Consider the following 10,469-nt stretch of genomic DNA (forward strand, 5'->3'; position numbering starts at 1 on the left):
AAGCCCAATTAAATGCCCTCTTCATGAGCTACCTTGATCATGGGGTTTTGTCACAAAGTAACTACTAAGACCCGCCCCTAACTCAACAGTCAGAATCCACCCTTCAACCCTGATGGGAGTTAAGGGGAGTCTGAGGATACTCAAGGGAAAGTCCCATCATGCAAAGCAAAAGGGTAGGGGAAGCACATCCTGCTTGACAGTTTGCAGTGCCTACCTGGTGGCCAGAGTGGAGATGGGGCTGCAGAAGGAGGCCCAACAGAAGGCTTCTTAGTCTCTAAGCAAGAGGAGAGGCATGGGCTCCATTCTGTAGGGGGCAGGCCTGGAAGCAGCCACGTGGCCTCTTACCAAGCTACTTCAAAGAGATTCAGGATTTCGGGCTCAGATTAAAGGATTAGAGTCTAGACAGGAAACTTCCAAATTTTCCAAGATCATCCCACTCTCAGTCTTCCTGTCTTCATGGATGGCAACGCCATGCCCTTACAGCTGCTCCTTGTCCTTGTCCTCAACTGTGGGGCAGCCTTTGCCTGGTGACTGTGTGTGTGTGTGTGTGTGTGTGTGTGTGTGTGTGTGTGTGTGTGTGTGTGTGTGTGAAGATGCAGATGCACGTTTGGGTTTGCATGTGGAGGCCAGAGAATAGCTTTGGGGTGTCATTCCTCAAGAGCCATCTTTTTTGTTTTTGTTTTTGCTTTTCTAATAAGCTCTCTCACTGTGTTAGACCTCACGTAGGCTAGACATCAGGCTAGGCTTCTTGGGATGAAACTCAGGCTCTTGTGCTTGCAAGGCAAGCTGTGTGCTGACTCCTCAGTCTCCCCAGCCCGAGTTACTCAATCTCATTGCTGTAGTTTTCAGTTCTGGAATTCTCTCTCTCTGCTATTCTGCATCCCTGTTCCCCGCTGACCGGGTGTGCCTCCAGGACACTTTCCCTGTGCATTTGGAAGTTGTCTTCACCAGTGCCTGCCTTTGATACCGTATTGGTTGAAGTCTGATCTGCCCGTGGGGAGCACCTGATCTGTGTGCTAACAATTTTTTCCTTAGGTCTTCAAGATTGTAGATGGGTGCTGGTGGCACACACCTTTCATCCCAGAACTCTGGAGGCAGAGGTAGGCAGATCTCTGAGTTTGAGGCTAGCCCAGTCCATACGGTGAGTTCCAGAACAGCCAGAGCTACACAGAGAAACCCTGTCTGGAAAAACCAAACAAGCAAATAAGCCAACAAACTGAAAATTAATCCAGATTAATGTCACTCTAGTGACATTTCACAGCCACTAACCGCTTTAAGCCACCAGTGCCTTTTCTCACCTGAATCAAATGTTGATATCGGATGGATTCCTGCCCTTGTTCTTGCCAAAGACATCCTACTCCTGACCTCATAACCAGAACCAAGTCCCATGTGAATCAGGCGAAGTCCTCTACCTACAGAACCTGAAGCTCCTTGTCTCACATAGTAAGAGACTAGTGGTTCCCAGGGCCGCAGCCTGCAGGGCTAGCCTTATCTCACATCCAACTTCCTTCCCCATTCCTTCCTCTGCTTGCTTTGTTCTGGCTACAGTGACTTTTTGGCAGGCCTCCATCACAGAAGACATGCCCCTGCCTCAGAGTTTTTGCACTGCTGCCCTTATCCATCACCCTCCATGTCTCTGAAACAGAGCTTTTAAAAAAGAGAGTATGGAGCCTGGAGAGACGGTCTGCAGTCAGGAGCGCCTCCTATCCTTTCGAAGGACCAGAGTGCAGTTCGAAGCACCCACACCGGATAGCACACAACTACCTGTAACTCCATATCGGGGGACCCAGTGCCTCTGACCTCCACAGGCACCTGCACACGTGTGCACCTACCCCCGAGCCCCCACACTGTCTCTCTCGAACTCACATGTACAACTTGTTAAAACAACGAGCCCTTTTAAAAGCAGGCATAGCATCGAGTACAGGAGCCGGCAGTGCAGTAACCTATCAAGTGGCTGGGAACCAGTGCTCTGTGCTTCCCTGTGCTGACAGCCCCTCAGGCGTGCTTTCAGGAGTCTCGTCTCAAACTCAGGAAGCGTGTGCAACACTTCCATACCGACTCTGCTGTCCTTGCAAGAGGCTTCCAGCCTCGCCATCATCTTCAGAGATCGCTGTCTTACGCACAGTCTGCCATCTTTCCGGGATGGTAGGGTGCTATGACTACATAATGTTGGGCACGAGGGGACCCAGACAAGGTGGGTGGCTTGGAAATGGAATTGAGGGTCCCGATAGCTTCCCACAAGAGCAAATACCTAAGAGGGAAAACTTACAAAGGGAAACACTGATTTGGCCTCATAGCTTTGGAGATTTCAGGGTGCCATGATTTGTGGCAAAATAGCTCGAAGGCTTGGGATGTAGGAAGAGTTCTCATCTCCCAGCAGGAAGCAAGGCACAGGGTGGGGACAGGGGCCAGTGTCAACTTTCACAGCACACCCCTAATGACCTAATGAGCTCCCACTAGGCTCACCTACAGAATGCAAGCCTTCAACTCATAGGTCTTTGGGAGACATTCAAGATTTAAACCATGGCGGAGGTTTGGATGAGCTCATGGGTTTTACTATGTGTTCAGATGGGTAAACGAATGGATGGATGAGGAGTGGATGATAAGCAGACAGGTGTATAGATCTGTATGTCAGCTCCCTAGCTCTGTAACCGGGCTGGGAAGGGCTTGAATCACACACAGTAGACTCACACAGCACACATGGGGCTCCTAGTATGGGGAAAGTACCAGTGTGAGTCTGGAGTCTTGTCATTAAATGTCAGGAGGAAAGATGCGTTCACCCCAGACTCTACTCACCACACACAGGGCTCCCAGCATGGGGAAAGTACTAGATGAATCCGGAACCTTGTCTTTAAATGTCAGAAGTAAAGACACGTTCAAGGTATGACAAGGGCATGTCAAAAGGACACAGGAGTCAGAGGGAAGGCACTTCCGGTAGCAACATCTGGGACGGTTTCAACATCACCATCAATAATGATTGATGACCACAAGAGAGAAAAGAAAGAGCTGCTGGTTTGTGTTGCTGAAAGTAAAGACAGAACTAGGGGTTGGGAATTTAGCTCAGTGGTAGAGCGCTTGCCTAGCAAGCGCAAGGCCCTGGGTTCGGTCCTCAGCTGGGGGGTGGGGGGGACGACGGACGCTGGATGGACAAAAAAGAAAAACAAACAAACAAACAAAAAAGACAAAAGACAGAGGTAAACAAATGGAAAAGAATGAAAAGTTCTTCCTCACAGTGGGGTACCAGGTGGGGGGCTGGAAGAAAGGGTCGAATTACTACCCTACTTGTTACAGCTGCATAAGGTGATCAGGTGACATCCAAGGACAAGGCAGTGCTGAAGGCAGCATTTGCTCCAACCAGCATTCTTCTGGTCTCCTCTCTTCTCTCCAAGACACTTGAGGGGCTAGAGGGATGACTCAGAGGTTAAGAGCACTGGCTGTTTTTTCCAGAGGTTCCGAGTTCAATTCCCAGCAACCACATGGTGGCTCACAACCATCTGGTAACGGGATCGGATGCCCTCTTCTGGTGTGTCTGAAGACAGCTAGAGTGTGCTCGTCTCAACTGTCAATACTTCACGCCTGGAGCCTAGAAGGTGCCACATGTTATCTGGAGCCATACACGCAGTAGCTACCTGCGTAACATCAACTGGTCCACCCTCATTTATAGTGTGGAGAGATGCAAATGTCCTCCTGCCTTAGCAGCCAACTCTCACACATGTGTGCGTGTATGTAAAGGAGTGCATACAAACTCAGTGTTTCCAGTTTGTCACACACTCCCCATAGCAGAGAACTCCCCTTGGTCCCTGACCCCCAAGAGGTGAAATGCTAATTTTCAGTGTAAGTTGGAAGATGATTGGTGCATTGGTCTGCTTTCTGAGCCCTGCCTCCAGCCTCCCTTGTGGTCTTTACTGGGTCTCTGAACCCATGTCCATGTCCCTTGCAGGGCACAGCTCGGACCCTTCTTTGATGACACATTAAGGCAGTACTTCTCACCCTTCCTAACGCCATGACCCTTAAATACAGTTCCTCACGTTGTGGTGTTGCCGGATCGTAACTGTCATTTTGATACATTTATGATTATGATGTGAATATCTGTGCTTTCCGATGGTCTTAGGCAACCCCTCTGAAAAGTTCGTTCGAGACCCCACAGGTTGAGAGCCACTGCGTTAAGGCGTCATTGGACACTGGCTGCGTTGCCTCTAGATGGTGCTGAGCCTGCATTTTTATCCCATCCCTGCCCTTCACCTCGGGTTCTCAAGGTGTGTGACCCACTCTGGACCTCAGCTTGCTCATTCTTAACCTGGGGTCGGTGGTGGCTCTAAATCTCCTCTTGCGGCCCTATGTCTGGAATCTAGCTCACAAGTCGTGCTCACTGAAATGGTCCTCTGCCTTTCACTGTTGGTGGCAGCATCCGGACTACACAGAGGGACAAGCACAGGATGACCCTCTGGTCTGAGGTGTGGGCATTCCCGCTACATTTCTCAGGGCTTTGAAGCTTGTACTCTTGCAAGGTCGCACCCAGGGAGTGCTAACCTCTCCCGCAGCCACAGCGTAGTAGTCAGATAGCTCACGTAGGCTGTGTGACTCAGAACCAGCTGCTCACCTCCAAGTCATTCTGACCTGACCTGGAGCTCACCTGGCCCTTCCTCCTCAGTCCTCTAGTGGTGTAGCTAGGTGGGGGGTGGGGCAGGCTCTTCCCTGCATTCCTCCGAAGGTTTAGGGCCTCCCTGTCCACCCGTGATCCACCGTTTCTCCTGCTTCTTAGCTAAGCCCAGGGTGTCTGTCTGGGTTCCCGTGTCCTAAAGCCTGTGTGTGTCACTGCGTGGGTGGCTCTGCGCTGACGGCACCGATGTCCGGAGACAGGTGTCTCTGCTCTCCTGACTGATGACTGTTGCATTTCCCCCCGGTGGGCTGTGATGCCCCAAAGATGTCAGGCTGAGCTCCAGGAAACAGGAAAGCAAGGGAGGCTGGGTGACTCTGAAGTCACTCATCACACTGGCTACCCCTGTGAGTCTCTTCATTTGTGAACTAAGTCTCTGAGTGAAAAGCCTTCTTCCTCCTTTCCATCCTCCCCCATTCCTTTCCTTCTGGGAGGCCACGAGCTCTTTGTGCAGTGATTGATCCTATAAACAGGAACATTCTAGTCTGCTCTGGCGCTTAAGCCAGCTTCCAGCTGTCAGGTGAAGAGCCCCTTTGAAGAAGAGCTTCCCAGCACCCCCAAGTATTGATGGACACAAAATGGGGGTCAAAGGCAGAAGAGAAAGCTTCCAGATCAGTATGGAATCCTGGGATGGATCCAGTCTTTGCCTCCTTAGGTCAGCTTGGTTGGGATTGCCCAGTCCCCACTCTGACCTCAGTTTCTTCCTGGGCTCTGTCATGACTGCCTTGGATCTGCATCTGGCTGGATCTTGAGCCTCATCCTGTCCCCAGGTGTCAGAGCCTCCCTGCAGGATCGGGAGCTGTGATCAAAGTGTATGTTCACCCTGCTGTTACCATGTTTTTCCTTTTACACATAGCTACATCTTAAGCAAAGCCTTGGTGTAGCTTCCGATTTAAGTTAAATTCAAGAAATCTGGCCCCAAGCCCCAGGAAGTGTTTTAGGGTAATGTAGACAGGATGTAGACATAAACTGTATCCTGCCTGCCCCCCAAGAGTAGGGCCCCTCATTGTTCCTTGCTGGAAAGGAGGGGCTCAGTCTTCTTCCGATTCCACCCCTCAGAATCCTGCAGTAATCGGGTGCCCTCCGGTACAGTTCAGAAACGAGAATTTGCTTTGCGAATGTTCAGGTTTGATTTTGTCAAGTATTTAATTAAAGGGATACTGTTTGTTTAGTTTCAAAAGTACTCTGTTTGAAAAGGCAGTCAAGTAGAGAAGGAGCACACAGAGGACGGTGAGGTCCCTGCGTTCACCCTGCCCTGGCCAAGGCTACCATTGCTGATGGCTTCTCAGTACACTGGGCTTTTGGGGGTCAGGCAATAGAGGCTGGAGGTGGGCATTCCTTGGCTTTCCCAGCTAGTAAACTCTGGACCAGGAAGAACTTAGAAGGCTGTTGTGCTACTACTACTGGTTGAAGACCCAGTTTAGACTGTCTGGTGGTCTTCAGGGGTGCCACAGCCTTGGGAGAGGGGGGGTCTGTTGTTAAAATGAATATCAATTGGGGATTTCTACCCTGCTTTGATCGTTTAGTTCCCAGATAATAGAAACACAAAACTTAAACACAAACATAAGCCTCAAACAGCACTTGAGGTGGGCAGATATCAACCTTCCATAACCCCGAGATATGACTTCCTGTGTTCCACCTGGGCTGCTCTTCTGCATCTTCTTCTCCCATGGTACCTGAACACAGAGAAACACTTAGCAGAATGTAGGTTAAAATAATTAGGTTAACTAAATAATGATCTTGTCAGAGTAGAGCTTAGGTATGTGGCCGGGATATTTGTAAATATATTTTGAGTCTGAGTCTTATGTCTGGGAGCATGGGACTGGGAAGAGGAACTCGATCTATCTTCCACAGGGGTTTACCACCAGAGACCTTCTGAGCCTATTTCTGAGCCTGACAGAAAAGGATTTTTTTTTTTGTTTTTGTTGTTGTTTTTTAACAAATACTTACTGAAAGACTACAATGGGCCAGAAATAAGTCTGGCCTAGACTTGGTTTGGAATTAGCATGAAGTAGGAAACAAGAATTAGGAAATGGGACGTACAGACACTGGTACAGTGTGAGTGGGCAGCCAGGAGCTAGCGCTGACCCAACGCTGACCTGCCATCACCGCTCCAGTCAGCTTATTTTCAAGTTAATTTTAGTTTAGTTTTGTTTTGTTTTCTTCTTGTTTTGGTTTCTCTGTGTAGCCCTGGCTGTCCTGGAACTTACCCTACAGAACAGGCTGACTTCCAACTCAAAGATCTGCCTGCCTCTGCCTCCCGAGTGCTGGGATTTAAGGTGTGGGCCACCACGCTTAGGTCTTGCGATTAATTTTTAATACATAAGTCACAAAAGAATCTGTGTAAATTTGGAAACTTGACAGATAAAGCTCTTGGTCCCAACTGCAACATTTGCTCGCTCTCTCTCTCTCTCTCTCTCTCTCTCTCTCTCTCTTCTTTTTTCAGAATTATTTTATTTATTTTATGTATATGAGTACACTGTTGCAGTCTTCAGACACAGCAGAAGAAGGCATCAGATCTCATTACAGATGGTTGTGAGCCACCATGTGGTTGCTGGGAATTGAACTCAGGACCTGTGGAAGAGCAGTCAGTGCTCTTAACCACTGAGACATCTCTCCAGCCCTGCTTTCTCTTTTGGAGTGGTAATTTTATCTTTAATTTGATGTGAACTCTTACATGTCTTTTCCTCGTGTTCCACATACATGGGGTTCTGTTGAATAGTACATACATGTAGCTCACACGGGTGACAATTCACACGGGGGACTACATTAAGTCAGTCATCTCTCACATCACACGACTTCTGAAACTCACATGGACTCATTCCCATTCCGCAGGTGAACAACCAGAGGCTCGGAGCACACTCAGGCCTTCCTGCAGCACGTGAGCCATGATGTCTGTGCACACAGCCTTGGGTTTACAGTTTGGTCTGCACACGCCTTTAGTGGCTTGGATCTAGAATGTCCCTCAAAGCCCACGTATGAAAGGCTGTTGAGAGATAGTAAATTTTCAAGAGGTAGGACCTGCTGGGAGGAAGTTAGATCATTGGGGGAGGAGGTGTTCCTTTGAGGGGGATATTGTGATCTCATTTACTTCCTGCCTTCCTTCTTGCATCCTGGTCACCAGGGGGTGAACAGGCCTCTTCCGCCATGATGCGTTTTGTCACCATAGATGGGAACCATCAAGGCCAAACAACCAGGGACTGAATCCAGGATCCGAAACAAACCTTTCTACTCCCTAAGTTGTTTTCTTCGTATTTTGTCACAGTGGTGGAAAGTGAACATAATACCCTTTCCCTAGTCTGTGCTTACCTGGAAATGCCTTTTGACCTATGGATTCATTGAATAGTAACTCACTCAAAGGCCAGAGGGATCTTAATAGAAGGAACCCACTTGTACCTACCTTCTTTAGAATGCCTTCATGGTTTCTCACTGCTTAAATAATATGGTAGAAAAGAATGTCTGAGATATGACCATAGCTAGGCTCAACTTTATCGCCATAATTCTAGAAAAACAAAACAGAAACTGCTTATAACTCTCCTCATGCCAAACTCACACAACCCTCTTTGCCTGGAGTCTCAATTCCCGGTCTCAACTTATTTGACCTCTAGATTTCCTTTTGATCGGCCTGCCTGGTGCACAAGGCCTGGCGGCTGGATGACTTACTCTGGGGTCCACACCACCTCGAGCTCCTTCAAGGTGGGGGTCTTTGTCCCTTTTACCCCAGTCTCAAGCCCCCAGCATGACTGCAGGTACCGCACTCGGGTTTGTGAGATACACAGACCCCCTGGACAGAGTGAGTGACTGAATGTGTCATCTTGGTGGAGAGTTCCCCCGCTACTGGGAGATAAACTGGGGACACAAGAAGGCAGTGTTAGAAGAGTCCTAGGGCAATTGCAGTGTCCGGAGCATGGAGACTATTGGAGCATATTCTGAAACCCTCTCCCAGCCCAAACCATTCCCCTTCCATCGCCTTCCTCTGGGCGTGCAAGCTGTTGAAGGGGGATTTGTGCCAAGGCTTACGGTCTGCAGTCTCACAAGAGCTGGCTGAGTCCTGTGGCTACGTCTTGTTGGTTGAAAAGCCAGTGGTGACAGAACTTCTACCCACTCCTGAAACTGACAGGGATTTTCTTGGGGGGACTGGGAGCTGGCTTTAAAAGAACAGCCGCCCCCTTAAAATAATGGTTAAGCTGCATCACCTCCAACTTGCTCTTTGCCTCAGACTCTTTTGTTCCTGGCAGAGCAGGGGAAGCCCGGATGCTCTACCATCTCCTCTCACTTCCCCTTTCCCTGAACAAATCAGAGGGAAAGGCTCTCTTAATTTCTTTTCTCTCTTCTTAACATAACCAAACTCTGCTTTCCTATAAAAGTATTACTGAGTGTTTTTTTTTTTTTTTTTTTTTTTTGGTTCTTTTTTTTCGGAGCTGGGGACCAAACCCAGGGCCTTGCACTTCCTAGGTAAGCGCTCTACCACTGAGCTAAATCCCCAGCCCCCTGAGTGTTTTTTTAAAGAGACAGGGAGGAGACTATCAAAGTCCCACCATTGAGATGTGAGCATGGAGTGTCCCCCACTTACCTTCTATACAAGACATTTTAAAGATTTCACATAATTATATACATTTATCAAAAGCGAATGCAATACACATGTAGAGTATGAATATTGGCATACCCATGGCTAGTGTCTCAGAGGCCCTCGTGCCTCTTTTGGAAGACATGCCTCACCTTCCTAACCCACAGGGAGCAGCCATCTTGAATTGGGAGTGGCCTGTCCCTTGCTTCAGAATTTTAAATCTGCCTGTCTGTCTGTCTAGTTCCCAAATGTGATGCTTTTGAATTTCCTCTAATTGGAGAGTGACATTTCGTAACCTGTCCTTTTTACCCCCGAGTGGGCCACATGGTCTGTTTACTTGTGTGTGATACAGTGAGCGGTACAGCATATGTGCATACAGTTTCCCGAGTTGCTTCTTCTAATAATGTGCACATTTTCTAGGATTTTCTTTTTCAGTTTTAAAACATGCTATTAAACTCAACGGCATGCATTCTTATCCCGGGAAACGTGAAAGCATTTCTGGTATCCACTTTATTATTTCCATCTCTTTAGTGGGGGTTGAAATCGTCGTTTCCAGTGGACATCTCTGTGGCATTAAATATTACACATCCTCCTTGTGTTTCTGTCACCTTGTGCCGGTTAGGGTTTTTTTTTTTTTTTTTTTCAACAGGGCACATTTGGGAAGAGGAAACCTCAACTGAGAAAATGCCTCCGTAAAACTGGCTTTCAAACGAGTCTATGGGGGCGTTTTTAATTGACTAACGAGGGATGTGGAAGGGCTCAGCCCACTTGGGTCAAACCATACCTGGGCAGGTGGTCTTATGTTGTATGAGAAAACAAGCTGAGCAAACCACAGAGAGCAAACCAGCGGCGTTCGTTCCTCCATGGCCTCCACTTGAGTTCCTGCCTTGACTTCCCTTCACGATGGTTTTAAGTGTAACAAGAAATCATCTCTTTCTCCTCAAGTTGCTTTTGGTCCTGGTGTTTATCTTAGCAACAGGAAGCAAAAGACTTGAACTTTTTCGTCTTCCCAGACTGAAACTGTGTCAACTCGGCAGTAACGCTCAGGTCTTCAAGGTGGCTCAGTGGGGAAGGGTGCGTGCTATAAACCCAGTGACCTGAGTTCTCTCCCTGAGACCCACACGGTGGGGACTCACCAGCCACCACCAACTCCCACCAGCCCTCATTTGACTTCCGCGAGCAGCCTCCCTAGAAAACAAAGAAATAAAACCTAAACAATAACTCCTCTTGCCCTCGCCCCACCCA

At 48.5% G+C, this 10,469-nt stretch overlaps 1 protein-coding gene across 6 annotated transcripts in view; it reads right to left on the minus strand.

Moving 5' to 3' along the window:
• Positions 1–9,715: 9,715 nt before the first annotated feature.
• The window catches only part of LOC102552476 (uncharacterized), a 30,408-nt gene continuing 29,654 nt past the window's right edge, over positions 9,716–10,469 (minus strand). For 4 of the 6 annotated variants that reach the window (XM_087574925.1, XM_087574930.1, XM_087574926.1 and 1 more), the window contains one exon: positions 9,716–10,412. The gene's annotated coding sequence lies outside the window, so the exon portion shown is untranslated. The remainder of the gene's footprint in view (positions 10,413–10,469) is intronic. The other 2 variants (XM_087574931.1, XR_015631509.1) reach the window with 2 other exon arrangements.

This window comes from Rattus norvegicus, chromosome 10 (assembly GCF_021556685.1).
Source record: "Rattus norvegicus strain SHRSP/BbbUtx chromosome 10, alternate assembly SHRSP_T2T, whole genome shotgun sequence".
Taxonomy (NCBI): Eukaryota; Metazoa; Chordata; class Mammalia; order Rodentia; family Muridae; genus Rattus; species Rattus norvegicus.